A 16,733-nucleotide genomic window follows, 5' to 3' on the forward strand; every position below is an offset into this window, starting at 1 on the left:
CACTACCATAGGGACAACCGGGGAGTGACCCTCCTTTCAATCACATTGAGGTCTTGCAGCTGCTCAGCACGGCCTCCACCGTATCTCTCAAATGGATCTAGATTCTCCAATATCAGATCACAGTGGGTTTCAATGACCTATCAATGTGCAGTTCTGCTGGTTCGGTCTTGAGACCCCCCACACCTTTGAACAACTGAGGATAGCCATTGACTCGGTCTTAAACATTACTGCGGTTCACCTGACTGGCAAACGCCGCTAGCTTCAGAGACTCTGCTGTATTGCAGCTGAGGAGGATGCCATCTCTGGTGGCAGTGGATGAATGTTGCTGGTGTAGGCTTCGCCTCATGATTTGCCTCATGCTTTGCTTCTGCTGTATAGACCGCTCGCAGTGGAACGAGATCATCGCTGCCATATGCAAAGAGTATTGTTTTCGTCTTGCCAAGGGTGGATGGATGATCGAACCTCTCAAACGATATTTACAAAAGTTCCTGTGTCAATGAGGGCTGTGACCACTTAGCTCAACATTTCAATCACACACAGGGGCCTAGGCGCACAAGTTTGGTTGACTGTGCAGCAAATGATATGATGAAGGCTTCTTTGTCGTTATCTTCTTTTTCTCCATAGCCTCAACTCACATCAGCGAGGCATTGTTGGCTGTCCAATTTATTGTCACTCACAGTTACTGTATGTCTTTCCTTGGGCAGGGAATTGGTCCGTTGGGTGCGCTTCAGCACCACAATATCCGTTGGATTTTTGTTCAGTGGTTTTAGTGGGATGAGAATAGCCGATCCCTATCTTGGGTCCTCCTGTGTCCCCTTTAGCCATGGCCGACTCCGATAGATTAGGCCTAATTTCATCCGGCTCTTCTTTATTATGGATCTGTGCGAGGGCTGCTCCATATTTTCCGCCCTCATGTTGGAGAGTTTGTGAGAGCAGCCTTGGATTGGGATATCATCAAGAGACTTGATTGGTTCACGCAGTATCATTTTTCCGAGTGCCAATGATCTGCACCCTTGTTCTGAACCCTGATTTCTTTCAGAGGCTCATCTTCGGTGCATGTTGAGGCCAGTTCTCGCAGCCTTACGTATACCCCATAAATGGTTTCATGTTGGGCTTGAGAATGTCTCAATGGATTTTCAAATGCTCAAAGGTGGGGTTCAGCTGGGGGCTAAAATGGGCCTCAAAGGTTACAAAGGACCCTTCATAGCCCTCCTCACCTCCGGTCTTTAATTTTTGGAATATCTTGAACATCTCCACTCCCGGGTTCTGGAGCAGCAGGCAGAGTTTCAACACCCCTCATGGCCATTCGTAGCTTTGAAATAATTATGAAGGTTGGTAGTCATGCCCGCCAGCGGAGAGCTCCGGTCACCGTATCTGCAATTCATTGTACAGTGACAGTAGGATATCCAGCTGAGCCTCCTACGTGGTGCATATACATGGACATGACGCGGGCAAAGGCTGCTGAGCACCTACGATTTGTGTGGAGCCCATCAGGGTGAAGTTGCCGGGTCCAGGTGCCTGTAGCACAGAGCCTTCCTGGGGAGCAGATACCTTCATATCAGCCAGTGGTTGAACTGCACATGCAGATGGTGGTAAGACCTCCAGTCCGAGCTTTCCCTAGCAATGCAGAGGCCGTTTCCATGTTTTTTTTTTGTTTGTTTTTTTAGAGTTTTTTATAGCGCGAACTAAACCCGAGACATCGGGTATCAGAGAGCTTTACATGAGCACCACTTTAGTTACAGACGGACACATTCTTTATTGTTGGGCATGGGGGAGATTAAGTGATTTGCCCAGAATCACAGGATGTTGAGCGTCATTTCTAAGACTCAAACCCGGTTCCCCAGATTTGAGGTCGACCGCCCTAGCCGTTAGGCCACATCCTCTCCCCATTTGAGATGTCATCAGTGATGTCACTGACCATGTCATGAGTGATGTAATATGTGAGGTCATAAGCAGCACGGGATAAAAAGCCTGGGCTTTTGGCTGGATACTTCCCTTAAGTTGAAAGACCAAGCAGTAAGAGTAACAGGGGCCTGCTCTGGCACCAGATGTTAGGCGTCGTTGCCGGGACTCGAACCTGGTTTCCCAGCTTCGAGGTCGACCTCTCTAGCCGTAAGGCTACATCCTCTCCCCAAAGCCTGGTCCCCTTTTTGAAGGTCCCTACCTACGGTGCCCTGGGTGTACGGTAGGGGAGGGGAGGGGAGAAAGAACCAGAGGCCTGCCTAATAAAGTCAGAGTTGGACGTCTTTGACCTACGTCTGATCTGCCCCACACTTGAAAACCATGTGCTTCCCTTTCAATCTAGAGCCGGGGGTCTGCTCGCCTTATTCGTCACTACCGCAGTCTCTTGAGGTCTTATAGGCACCAGGTACCTTCCAATCTTAGAGCCAGGCGGTCGAGCCACCACAGTGACACCACAGGATATGCCCAGAGCCATTTTAAGGATTTTTGGGGCCCCGGTCAAGACATATTTTAAAGGCCCCGGTTTGCAACAGTTTTGCAAATCAATACCAACATTGTGCTGATTCTAGCCTGCACAACGCCAAAAATATTGAACTACACATTGGACTTTTAGAAATGGAATCACACAAAAGCATCTGAAATTTGTTTGCCTGGGGCCCCAAAAATCTTTGGGATGCCGCTGGAGATGGGAAAGACATTGAGAGAGAAGTGGACAGCGGGAAGAAGAAGAAACATACCTTTCCAAAGGAGCCCTTTTAGAAGCTGGGGGCCCTGGGTAATTGCACTCTTTGCCTTACATCATCTCTGGATCTGCCCCCGGCTCTGGAAAAGGACAGCGACAGCCCCAGGGCCACGTGCTGGCCTTCCACACCTTGGTCGCCCCTGTGGTGTGTTGGTGCAGGGAGCAGCAGCAGGGACTGGTGGTGCGCAAGAACTGCACCATACGCTGGGTGCTGCCTGGCGACCGCTGGCCCGTGGGCTGATCAGCCACATATACTGGCTCTGGCTACTGCGCCGCTGGCCAGAGCGCAAGCGCCTGCTTGCACCCGACATGGCCAGGCCACACTTCTGTTGTCCCGGACACCACAAGGCCTGGGGGTGTTTTCCAATCTCTTGGACAGAGTGATGCATTGTTCAAGGTTATGTACATTCACAGACTTGTTTGTTAGGACGATACGTGGGTTCACTCCGAGTCATGAACAGATAACAAGCCCTGTCAGCTGGTGCATGTATTCACATGGTACACACGACTCGAGTTCATGAACTAACCTTTCGGATAGAATCGTGTACCGCAGGAGGAATGTTCACAGTGTACGACTCGGGCCATGGTACAGGGGGTAAGGGACACCCAGGCGGCCCCCGCAATGCCGGGGGCCTCAGTCTTTTACACATGAAGGGGTATGTTTGGATTAGGATTAAAAATAGGCCCGGGCACTCTAAAAAACAAACATTTGCAATGCAATAGGTCTCACATTTACGAGAGTTTAAGATATTGGCATTGTAAATGACAATGCCTTTTATTTATGTTTTAAAATCGAAAACAAAAATAAAAGGCATAGTTATTTGTAATGTCAATAGCTCAAACTTCCGTAAATGCAAGACCTATTGAATTGCAAATGCTTGCTAGATTAGTGAGTAGAAACGTTCCCTTTTGGCCCGTTTGGCAAATTAATTAAACAAGTGCAGCTGCTAAACTCAAAGCGGACCACGCTGCAAATAAAAAAAAATAGTGATGACCGACTTATGAAGGAGACCGTGTAATGCCACAAAAGATCTAGTCCTCATGGGAGGTAACAAATGGCGACAGGGCGGTAACAAGGAGGGACTAACAAGCCTCATTATCAATCAGAAGCCAGAATTTACCAAGGACAATGACACCAGCCAATCAAAAATATGAGTGCAGAGAAGGCGGGGCTTACACAGTATACTCGACTACTGCATGCCTCGCAGAGCAAGCAGTGCTTGTGCACTGACGCTAGGCTCGACCTAAAAAAGTGGCACACATTTATGGAGTGCGCTTTTTCGCAAAACACTGTTTCCGTGTTTTAAATATTATAGGGGGTGGGTGTGAGGGGGAGGGGTAGAGGGTCTCTAAAAGAGATATGTTTTCTTAACTTCACTGAGATAAAAAAAAAATGCAAATGTTTCTAGGGCTCTTTGTCCACGGATTTGTTTACAGTTGTGAAACACCTAATTAGAAGTGAGGCCACTTCTACTCATGTACCCCTCCCCTGCTCAATCTGCATACATTACATAAAGAGAGACTGGGAATTACTCCCCGCCCCGGTGGTATAAGTGAGGTAATAGAGGCCCATCTGCTTCCAGAAAGGATACTCAGGCCCCCACCCCAACTACAGACACCACCCAAATCGGCCTCCACGCTATCCAAACAAGCATTTGCAATGCAATCGGTCTCGCCTTTGGGACCTGATATGTATTTAGCTATGCCGCACATTAGCCTGGGTGCTGAAACATCTACTGTTCTTTAACATGGAGGGAAAATAGGCACCAAACTGCGAGACACGCCAGGTATGGGAACACACGGAGAGAAATATTGCCTTTCAGCTGGAAATGGTATAGTCCAAAGCCCTGTTTTTAATATAAAATCAGGGCAGTCGGTGGTCATATCACTGAGATGAAAAAAATATTATTGTCATGGAAGACAATTTCTATGGACTGGAATCTAGAGAATGTTAAAGTGATTCTGGTATTTTACTGACCTCTGCTGGTCATTTTCTATCAAGAAAGTTAAATAGAGGCAGTTGACAGAAAAAAAAAACAAAAGTCCCTAAGCAGAGAGCAATTCTGATATTTTACTGACCTCTTCTGGTAGTTTTCTATTAAGACAGTTAAATAGAGGCAGTTGAACAAGCAGAAAGCAATTCTGGTGTTTTACTGACCTCTTCTGGTTGTTTTCTATCAAGACAGTTATATAGAGGTAGTGGAACAGAAAAAAAGTCCCTAAGTGAAAGCAGACAAGTCCTAGGGCTGATCTCCAGAGCCCACAAAGTACATATACATATAAGTAATGATAATATACTTTTATTTGATTTATAAAAATCATAAAAGGGTGGGTCTTACCACCATACAAACAGCATGTACATCGTAAAATCGGCATAAAAAACAGCAATAAGATCACAGAAAAGGCGAAAGAAGCATTATCTTAATCTTACACGAGTATACAATCGCAGTGTAAAGTTTTAAGGAAATGGCTAGGGAGGGATATGACTATGAGGAACTGCAAAACGACTGATGATTGTTCTAAGAAAAAGTGCAAATACTTTGGGGAATAAGTGAGTTCGGTGGGAGATACACATTTCGACTCAGATTAGAGAACACAGCCTGAAAAAGTGAGAATAAGGGGATGTCCATTAAGAAGAGAAATGGGGGTATAAGTATATACTAAAGTATATACAAGAGTTCTCGAATGCTCAACCTAAAAAGCGGCCCACAGCTGGAACTCAGATACCATCTTACATTGCCTGAATGCCCGCCTTACCAATCCAACCCTGTGAAGGGGGCCTCACCTTGTCAGCACAGTCAATGTGCACGGATCTCTAAGGCAGCCCCAGCGCGCAGCATGCTCTGAGCTGGCCCAGGGCGGAAGAGAAATACAATCACCAATTAGTGCCTCTGCAAGTTAGAGCCTGCAGGGCCCACTTACCAGAGTGGGTGGGGCCCCCACAGAAAATCCAGAAAGAAGCATAACCTTTGATAAACATTTACTCTTGAGAAAATATTTTAGGCTAACTGTTAAAAACTCAACAGCGTTTTTTTTCAAATCCCAGCCATTTGAAGCGCCTGTATTCATTGAATATGTTCCTCACAACATGGTTAGTATACATGGGAGGTCTTTTATAGCCCACACACGATTGTGTACATACGTGCTAAATAAAAGCTTATGACTGCGGACAGGGCAAAACTGGCCTAGAAAAGCCTAGTGTGCCTGGGTTTGGATATCACCTTTTCTTCTAAAAACCCTTTTTAGGTCGAGCCTTAGCAGCGCATTCGCTGCTCTGCGAGGCATGCTGTACTGAGGTATGGACTTTATGCTCCGCTGACTCTCCGCCCATATTTTTCATTGGCTTGTGTCATTGACCTGGGTAAATGCTGGCTTCTAATTCGTTAATAGGCTTGTTAGTCCCTCCTTTGTACTGCCTTGTCTTTATTTGTAACCTCCCATGAGGATATCCCCTGCTGTGTGTCTTGGTTCTTTGTAGGCTTTACTTACACCTCCAAACACAATTGTGTTAAATGCTTTTCGCTACACTTTCTTGTAAGGCTTTATTATTAATTCTCATACCACGGCACGCCACAGTGAGCTGCGCCTTGGATTTATTCGCGGACGCTTTGCGCCACCCAACGCGGACACAGTTTTTTTTGTGCTTTTGTTTGTACACCACCCCATGGCGCGCTTTCACGTTAATTGCCGCCACGCCCCTTTCTTTAGACGAGCCCCATCTAAGTAAATGAGCACAGCCGCCATTAAACTGAAAGTGCAGCACGGGGTGCTTTTGCGAACAACCATTTTCAATGCCATAGGTCTCGCATTTTCAAGAATTTCGTAAATGCGAGACCTATTGCATTGCAGATGCGTGTTTTGAAGAAGAACTCTGGAAAGGAAATACCCCACGTATTCAATGTTCAAGTTCACCTACCTGTTGCTAAAAGGTAAGTAAATTTATTGGATCTAATTATGAAGGATTTAGAAAAAAAGACAATTCTGTGCTCTTTTTATGCTTGTCACATGGCAAAGCTCCCCATCCTGTTTTGTTTGATCTTCTGTAACAGCAGCTTATGTTGTGGGACTCATTTTACAGTATCGGTCTCCAGTTGTAACGTTCCAGGTCCTTACTTGTGCTGCTATTTTGTGTATTTTCCGCGGGTGAATACATTTTCCTGAAGACAAAACCCACAGTAACCTCTTAGCTGACGTAGATGGTTTTGTAGGCGAGCACGACTCAAGTTGACCCCTAGGATGTCTCGCTGCCTTGATACCTTCCTTGGGTTCCATAGTTTTTCGATAGCGCTGGGTCATCAATTCCTTGGACTCTTGGCGCTCTACTAAGTAGCTGGATGTAGATGCCAAGGGCGGATTTCCAATCGAAGGAATTCTGAATGAGTGTCGGATGTGACGACCTTTGACCTTCCAGTGTGACCTAGATTGGTTGGATTGTGATGAGTGGACAGTTTCAAATGAGAGTCCTCCAAAGTGTGTGTGTGTGTGTGTGTGATTGTGTATGTGTCAGAATGCATGTGTATGTGAAGGTGCGTGTCAGTATGTGTGAGAGCTATCAGTGAGTATGTGGACTGTGGTTGGTCTCTGTGCACCTTTTTACCCAACCTGTGATTTATCAGACAAGCACAATCACCATTCCATAATAAGAATCACAAAGCAGGAATATGGCACTTTACTCCACACACCTTTACAACGTGTGCCATTACCCCGCATTTTTTACTCTGCAAAATCTTTTACAACTCAGGGCTTTACAACGCAATCCATTACAACGCATTGTCCATTACAACGCAATTTACTATTCTAATTCCACCGGGGTGTTGTAATGGCGTTGTAATGGCTTGCTGTGTAAACCCCTGCGTTGTAAACGATTTTGCGGAGTAAAAAATGCAGGGTAATAGCATGAGTTGTAACGCAGTCATTGTAAAGGAGGTTTACCACAACGCAGAGCCACCTATGAGCCTCTCCACCTGAAACAGGAGAAGCACTTCCTCCAGAAAGACCTTTCTTGGCTGCACTTTACGCATTCGGTCCGGTGTTTGACTTTGCTTTAGATGGACAGCAGACAGCACAGGAGCGCACAGTGGCCTGGACTTGTGGTGCGAGCACAGGATCTCCCCTTATGCTATTCTTCACATGGTCTTGCGGTTTCAAACTTTTCATTTGCAACTGGTTAAAACAAAAGACCAGAAACTGCCCAATAGCCCCTTGTATACCGAGATCTATCAAGGTTTGAGTAGGGCACTAAACACCATGAAAATCATTTCAAGAGACCCCTGAGGGTAAGAGTGCAGCTGCTGAGTCACACAGGGAAATACATTTTCCAAATATTTATTTTAAAATGTCATGAATTAGAAACATTTCTGGGGAGTTTCCAGGCTCACAACATTTTTTAGGGCACACTACACAGGCCGCAAGGAGAAACATGTTTTGTTGCCACAACAGAAGTACAATTTATTGCACTGTACCCAGAATATAAACAGCTTTTCTAAGTCCTGTGCCAGGAAACATCAAACTACTTTTCAAATCATGCGCTGTGACTTCATCTATCCAGGGTCAGTAAACACAGCCATCAACATTTCCGGCGCCATTTTGAGCGTCTTGCAGTCATGTGTGCAGAGGGTGGCCAGGACACACAGATCCAGCAGTTGTGAATCTGTGCATTGTTGTAAGATGTTGGGCAGACTGCAGAGCTCCAAAGGGAGGAAGTTAACCAAATGAAAATAAGACTGACCCTCCTCCAAAGGAGCGCTTCAGTCCTCATCCCCTATCCCCCTGACGGAGTAACCCGTTCGCCAGGATCTGAAATGGGCCCATCGTATTTGATCATTTCATTTACGAGAGTAGGAAGCTGGCTCTGTCTATACTATACCAAAGTGAGGTATAGAGTGCACAGAGTCCAGGGAGTCCCCAGAGGTATAACCGAGGCTAAATTAGATAATCACTAACAGCTCTCCTTGTGGTAGTGTGGGCAAGCGGTTAGGCTTATCCAGAAGGTGTGTTAAGCATTTATTGCATTCTCTCGAACAAAGACTGTTTACACGCACTCAGAGAAAGAATCCAGACCTATTGTATAAGTATAAAAAAAGATATACTTATGTTTTATATCTAGAACTAATCAGGGATTGGTACAGGTAGGTCAAATATACTTTCAATTGTAAACATTTGCACATAAATGCAATTGGGAATGGATTTGCAATTGTTACATGTTGGTATGATTTAAAAAAGAAGTTTAAATTACACAGTAATTACTTTCAGATTGCTCCACCAGTCACAGTATTGGGCTCTGGCCCGCCAATGCAAAGAACCGGCTTACCAGGCCGCGACAATGGACCCAGCAACACCAACACCCCCCAGGTATCTTCAGGGGGCACAGCAATAACAGTTAAGAGCGCGAATAGGGCAAACCGGCAACTCCAAGTCCCCGTCTCCAGATTACACAGCTGCTTTGCAGCTGGCGGCCATTCTCCGGTAGGCTTTGAGGTGGTAATAACGGCTCAAAGCAGCAACGCAAGACCTTGGGAGCACAGAGCACAACACGCAGGTGTGTGTCAAAGGAGCCGGTATTCCTTGTGCTCGAGGCCAAGATGCCAGGGCCGGACTGGGAACTGAAACCGGCCCTGGCAAACTGCTCAGTTGGCCCCCTCTGGTTTCGGCCGATTTTGCTACAGGGGGCAGATATTGCCGACCCCCGGTTCCAAAAACGGTCCCCCAAGGGCCCAAAACTGGCTCCCACCCTAGCGGACTACCAGGGAAACGCCCGGTGCCTGCTATGGCCAGTCCGGCCTTGCAAGCTACCCCCCCATGGCACCGCATTTAAAAGTAGTTTGATGTTTCCTTACACATGACCTATAAAGGCTGTTAATCTTCTGGGGTACAGTGCAACAGATACTGTTTTTGTTCTGGCAAAAAGCATGTTTCTCCATGGAGCCAATGTTGTGGTTAATACACTTTTCTATAAGCTGGGAAACTCCTCAGAACCGTTTCTAAATCCAGATTTTTTATAAATAAAAGGTTTGGAAAATGTATTCCACATTCTGACTTGGGAGCCGCACATGTAAAATGAGGTTTCGCTAAAATGCATTTGAAGGTATTTAATCCCTCCTCGAACCTGGACAGGTCTCCAGCTCACATTGGGGTGTTGTGCAGTTTTGTTTTGGTGAAATAGGTTTTAACCAATTGGAAATGAAAAGTCTGAAAACAGCAAAAACACTTGAGGAATGTCTCATGGGGAGATCCTGTATCTCACATCACAAGTCCAGACCACGTGCACTCCTGTGTTGGCTACTGTCCATCCCTAACACTAAAGCGGAGCCAGAACACTCTTTTTTTGGTATTTTATTAAAATATAAATAGGAATATTTTACTAAAAAGAACTTGGAATTTCCAGTCAAAATTTTTCTTTTTTGGATGAAGTGCTTCTCCTAATGTGTCAGATGGAGATGCTCTTTGCTGCCGCTGCATTCTGCTGATTTTCACGATCAAATAGTGATTGTGCTTGTCTGATAAATCACAGGTTGGGTAAAAAAGATGCAGAGATCAACCACTATCCACATAGTCACTGATAGCGCTCACGCGCACTGACATGCACCTTCACACCCACCTGCATTCTCATACATACATAATAACACCCACATACACCTTGGAGAACTGTCCACTCCTCACAATCCAACCAATCTAAGTCACACTGGAAGGTCAAAGGTCGTCAAACCCGACACTCATGCAGAGCCCCCTCCATTGGAAAACACCAAAATCTGCTCATGGGGACTACATCCAGCTACTTGTTACAGCGCCAAGAGTCCAAGGAACTAAAGAACCAGCGCTATAGAAAAGCTATGGAACCCAAGGAAGGTATGGAGGCAGCGAGCCATCCTCAGGGTGAACTTTAGGTACACGCTGCCCCCTCTTACAACACCCATCTACGTCAGTTAAGAGGTTCCTGTGGGTTTTGTCTTCAGCAAAATGTACTCACCCGCCGAAAATACACAAAACAGTAGCAGAAGTAAGGACCTGGAACATGACAACTGGAAAGAGATCCTTTCAAATGTGTCCCAGTGCATGAGCTGCTGTAACAAAAGATCAAACAAAACAGGATTGACGGCAGTGGCAAGAGATGACGACCTTTGCCATGTGACAAGTATAACAAGCATTTGCAATGCAATAGGTCTTGCATTACTGAAAGTTCGAGCCATTTACGTTGCTAATAATGCAGCGCCAATAGCTGAGACTTTTAGTAATGTGAGACCTATTGCATTGCAAATGCTTGTTTTTCTATTTTATTTACTTTTGAAGCAATCGCGGCATCCACGCTTTAGTTTAAGATGTTTAAAGCTAAAGCGCAGGTACTGCGATTGTAACAAAAGTAAAGAAATAGAAAAAAAGGCGAGATGCAAATAAGAAATGAAAGACGCGGCCGCCATCATTGCAGCCGACGCATGCCGCATTGGTTAAAAAAAAACATTGGAGGAGAGTGAGAACTGCCTGCAACAGCAGGCAGGAGAATGTGATTTAAGAAAATAGTTCTCACAGGCTGCAATTAAAACATCTAGAGTAACAGCACATGTAACAAGGGCAGTCCTCATGGGAGGTTACAATAGGAGAAAAGGAGGTGCTAAGGAGGGACTACTAAGCCTATTGACTAATCAAAAGCCACCATTACAAAGGACACCAACCTTAAAGTCCATACCTGAATACAGCATGTCTCGAAGAGACAGCTCAAGTGCTGCCTAGGTGAGACCTAAAAAGAGCAGAGAATTGCCTTTTTTTAAATCCTTCATAATTATACCCAGTAAATGTAGGCTAGCAGAGAGCATGTGAGCCTGAACATTGCAATACGTTTTGTTTTCAAAACCAGGTACATTAGTCTTACCTTGCTCCAATCTCTACAGTCATCTGAAATTTTCTAGCACTTGGGCACAAAATGGTGTTTGGGCTATAAAAGACTTCACGTGCACACGTACCATGATGTGAGGAACACGTTCAATGAATAAAAGCACTTTAAATTACTGCATTCAGTAACTAATGCTACAAGTCTAAAAAACGTGGGGTTATTTCCAATATTAGCCCAAAATATTTGCTCCAGAGTAATTATCTATCTGAGGAAGTTTACGTTTTTTACTTGAATTCTCTAAGTGAGCCCGCCCACTCTGGGAGAGGCGCCGCGCAGGCTCGGATTGAAAGAGAAACAAAGAAGCTAATTGTGTTTTTAATCAGTCCCAGGTCAGCGCAGGGTCAGCTCAGAGCATGTGCACCCTGAAGCAGGCTTACATAGGCATGTACATTTACCCGCCAGAGACGCTGGGGTGGGGGGCCCTATGTATAGCAGATTGGCGTGTTCTCAGCACCTGGGGTGTCTGTTACGCTCCTGGGTATGACCAGTGCTTTAAACAGGCTGGTACTGTCTGGTACGGAGTACCAGCACTTTTTTATTATGAGAGGTAGAGTACCGGCACTTCTTAAGCGAAATGCAATACTTTTAATTGGAGAGTACCGGCACTTCTCAGAAACAAGCAGGTACTCTGGTGCAGACTACCTGCACTTCTATTCCATTTCAAGCACTGGGTATGACTCATGGTCAAATCTTTTATAAAGAGCGGTGCATAGCAGGAAGTTACGTACCGTTACATGGTATGTCTCGTAATCACACACACATCTTTTAGCTAATGCAGTGCCCATCAAGAGGTTACTTGTACTCAGTGCTTAATTTGAGCCAGTTGTTTATTAAGTCAATATACATTACAAACTACTAATAACTACCACTCAAGCCAGTCTTGTAGCTTTGGGGCCTGGATTAGTCTGAATTGTAACACTTGCAGGCATGTGATGGTTAGTTCTTGTGTTTTTACTATCACTGGTAGCATAGCAGGGGCAATGTGTTGTGCAAGCTGCAGTGGTTTCCCGACGAGAGCCCTGGCACTTTATTTTTTTTTACAAATTAAGCACTGTATGTAATCAATAGTTATCACTCTTGGTTGTTTACTTATATTTTGGATAGAGTGGAAAACCACTGGAGGTTAGGTACTCTCCTGGGTAACGACTTGGGTACCCCACAGCATAATCGTCTAGAACGCTGCCTTCAGAGCCAGAGGTGGCCATCTTGGCCGTACTTGGTTGCTATCGACTATGCGCCGGGCACCACCTGCTGCTGGAATAGTGGCAGCTCTAGTGTTACATCACTGAATGAAGTGGGATTGGCCATCTCTCAGAGAAGTCAGTGGTTGTCTTGGTGAGAGAGGACTTGGGGTACAAGTGTTATTTTAATTATTTCCCGTTGTAAGGGAACAGGAGTGATGGGGCGATGGCTGCTGATTTCCGTGGGTTGGATTTGACCCTTTTTGGAGATCAGGATTTGACTACATGTTAGGCAGATGTACCAGGTCACCACAGTTGGGGATGTTAACTGTACACTGGGGTGAGAGCCTCAGTGGGCGGAGTCACAACGATAAAGGAAGGAGCCGGGCTGTCTTCCAAGGAGGCGGGTTGGAGCGATGTCCATATATCAGTGAGATATTTGAGGCAGGGAGTTGGACGGTGAATATTTAGAAGAGTAACTGGATGAAATTAAAAGGATAGCTTCTGTCTGAATCATGCCAGTGTTGCTCCTTGCAATGCTGAATTTGTCATTGAAGAATGTTATTCATTTTTGTATTGGATGGCAGATGGAGAACGGCCTAGGAAACAGTTTGCCAGGATACAGCTCAAACCGCTTTAATGGAAAAGAAAAAATACATTCATAAAATACCATAAATGAGAAGCCATTTCACCTAAACCTTTTCACCTAAAGTATTTAATAAACAATTTCCACCTGAATATCATTTATAATTTGGTCAAAACCAATTCACAGAAATGTTTTTCTTTTTCATTTAATTGCCTTTGACATGCTTTTTTTCAAATATCAAAATTAATTAATCTTCAAAATTGGTTTTCTTTGTTTTTAGTTTTTTTACAAGGTTTGCACAGATACATTTCCCTTTCACCCTTTTCTCATGTCCTGTCATTTAGTGAAGTTTTAGTTTTTTTTTTCAATTGCTGTTCTGGTCGTTACCATTGAATCACTGTCCCTCATCCCACAATTGTTTCCCATTCGCATGTTCCTTCCGCTATCACCAACCTGCGCCTTCACCAATTTTAAACGTTTATTTTCTCCATGCTTCTCTTTTTCACCCAATTTCATGTTTTTGTGGGGTTCTTTCTAGGTCTCGCCTAGGCAGCACACGCACTGTCTCGTTTGAGACATTCTGTGCTCAGTATATGGGCTTTCATTCCACCTCTCACTGGCGATTTGTTGAAATGTGTGTCATTCCGAAAAGCTTGAATTTTTTTGGTGGACTGTCCTCATCTGTCCCACCTTCTGACGTGTTGATTCTCGCCTAGAATATTGGCCAATTGCGGGTATACTTCTTTGGAAGGCTTATTCCCCTTTGTGTTTGCATACTTTTTCTTCGTTTAGGGGACTGTTGCTGCTCGCCAGTTAATGCAGCATTTGCCAAGGAATCAAGTGCAATGCTTCCTTTTAGCACCATATCATATGAATTTATTCTTTGTGTTCATTTTGGGCAAATATTTTCTACACAGTACTACCTCGGCACCCGATTCAAAGTTTATTTTTTTAATCAATCCCGATAACTTTCCAACAATCTAACCAGTCTTATATGGCGACATATACATTTTACTTTTCACTTAGGTTAGTCCAGTTTCTATTGCTATGCGACTCCACAAACAAAATTTTATAAATCTAAAATAAAAAAAAAAGACATCACCATGTCGATCTTTCAGAACGCCGACAGAGCCATTCATGCAGTTTCACACATGATTTTGGTAAGTCACTACCTATTGGGATTTGTTTTTATTCAGAGCACATTAGGGGGCTACATGTTTTTAATTATTTTTCCTGTTTCCTGAAAATAGTCTCGGGTTTTTATTCAGATTGGTTCCATGGAGAGTTGTGGTAGCACACAAGTTTTTCTTCCTGAGCTCTTAGACTCTATTTGCAATCCAGTTTGGTGTCCTGCAACAAGCTGGTGCGAAAGGCACTCCTCAAGGGAAGCAGGTATGGGACTGTTCATTTCGCCGTGACGTTTGGCCGTTGGAGACATGATGGCAGCCTGATACCGGCTGCCGGCATGGACTTTGAGCATGTAGGATGCATTTGAATTGACACAGATTGGGTCTGCTTCTTACTTTGATGAGGCTAATGATATGGTGTTTTATGTGGTTCAACAGTGTGATTACAATTCGGATTGCGAGATTCACGCTTATATGCGTGCCCTTTTTTGGGGGTTCTACCTGTATCTTTGGCATATTTCCTTTCTTATAACGAATCTGCAAACTGGCCGATATTTAAATACAGTATCGACTAGCTCAGGTGTGATCCTTTTTACGTATTATTCCGCGTAGCCTTCTGTGCCTCATCATTGGACCTACCCGGCATCCCTGTTTCTTGTATCCACTTGTTCTTTATGATTATGAGGAACTTTTTCCAAACATTTGATACCGAATAACCGTGATATCGATGTGGAACGACATATAGGCTGCTGATCCGGTTATTTACTGGCCTTTTTGCTGAGACTGACCTATTCTAACTATCAGTGCCCTGAAAAAGTCCTTTATAAAGACGAAATGCGTCTGCTGTATCGTTGTGAAAATTAATGTTTATGACCATGTTTAAAAAAAAATAGAAATTGGAATAAAAGATAAACTCTGAAGAATATTTGTGTTGAATACAGATTACACAATTGTTTTTTCCTGTTTTTGAAACTGACGTGTGGTGCACCTGTGCTTATGTTTTAAATGGGACTGCCTTGCTGGGGAGGGCGGGCGTTCATATCTGCTAGTCAAGCTCTGTTATTTTCATGTCCTCACATCAATAAATGGGAATTTCGTTTTTTATTTCAATGGCTATGCTGCCTTTTACACTTTATCAGGTGCAACAGAGTTGGTTAGTGCCGGAGTCCTAATAAGTTGGCTTTGTGCCCCCAGGCCGTTGCCCTGCTTGCAGTTTACCCCCGCTCCATGCCTCTGTACCCCAGCCTGTCTCCCATGCATGTTGTGAGTGTTTGTTCATGACACCACATGTTCTGTGCCCAAGCCTCGTTACAAGTACCGCTGCCTATGCACCCGAGTCTTTGTGCCCCCTTGTGGCCGGTGCACGTATGTCTGAGCCTGTGTGCTCCAGTCGGAGTGTTCAGTTCTCCCCGGCTCTTATGCCAATTGTGAAACAGGCTGCATGCCCACCTGCCCTGACTGAGTATTTGGTGCCCCAGTCTACAGGCCCCCTGTATCATAACCTTTGCACAATGATTGCCATACACCATGCCCTCTGTATACTAACCTGTGTGCCCAGTGACCCAGTCGTGGTGTGTGATGTCAAAGGGTGCACATACAAAAGGTCCACGTATCCCCCCTTCGCTACGTGCGTCATAATGGGAGCCTCCGTGTTCCCCAGACAGAGCGCCTCTTTCTGAGTATCAGATGAAGCTCTTGACTGAGCACTCCTGTCCCAAAACTGTGCATACCCAATGAAACACAACTAAAAACATTGACATTTACAACGCCAATGGCGAGCCTGATTGCATTGCAAATGCTTGTCTGTACAGTCATTCCTCATCTAAATCATTTCTCTACTCTACCTCCGTCCACCGTTGTCTCTCTTCTTCCATGTTATATTTTCATTTTAAAACTATATCTCCACCTGGAATTGGCCTAGGGGTAACTTGTATCCCTGGCTAGAGGGGACCTACCTGGCAGTTGGGGCTGGACTGTTCCTACTGGATCAGGACTAAGACTTATTTGCATAGTGGGAAAAATTACCTGGAATTCACCCCAAGTGATTAGAGGCTGAAGTTAATTTAATCATGCTTCAAGTTGTTTATTTTCTTAATTCTCAGTGATGTACCCTATGTGCGACAGTTTGCCTAGAAGTGGGCCCTGTTCTCACTGTGCCAATGAATTCAAGATGCACCTCACAGATGAGGCCCAAATAGACAGAAATGGTTTGGGGTGGGTTGAGTTCCCATCAGCAGAGGACCTGGCCTGG

The 16,733-nt window shown here is 44.8% G+C and overlaps 1 protein-coding gene across 4 annotated transcripts in view; it reads right to left on the minus strand.

The window, feature by feature from the left end:
* Positions 1 to 16,733, minus strand: part of LOC147684356 (ras-related protein Rab-7a-like) — a 143,773-nt gene that overhangs the window by 46,365 nt on the left and 80,675 nt on the right. The window lies entirely within an intron of this gene.

The sequence above is a fragment of the Lissotriton vulgaris genome, chromosome 10, assembly GCF_964263255.1.
Source record: "Lissotriton vulgaris chromosome 10, aLisVul1.2, whole genome shotgun sequence".
In the NCBI taxonomy this organism is placed as follows: Eukaryota; Metazoa; Chordata; class Amphibia; order Caudata; family Salamandridae; genus Lissotriton; species Lissotriton vulgaris.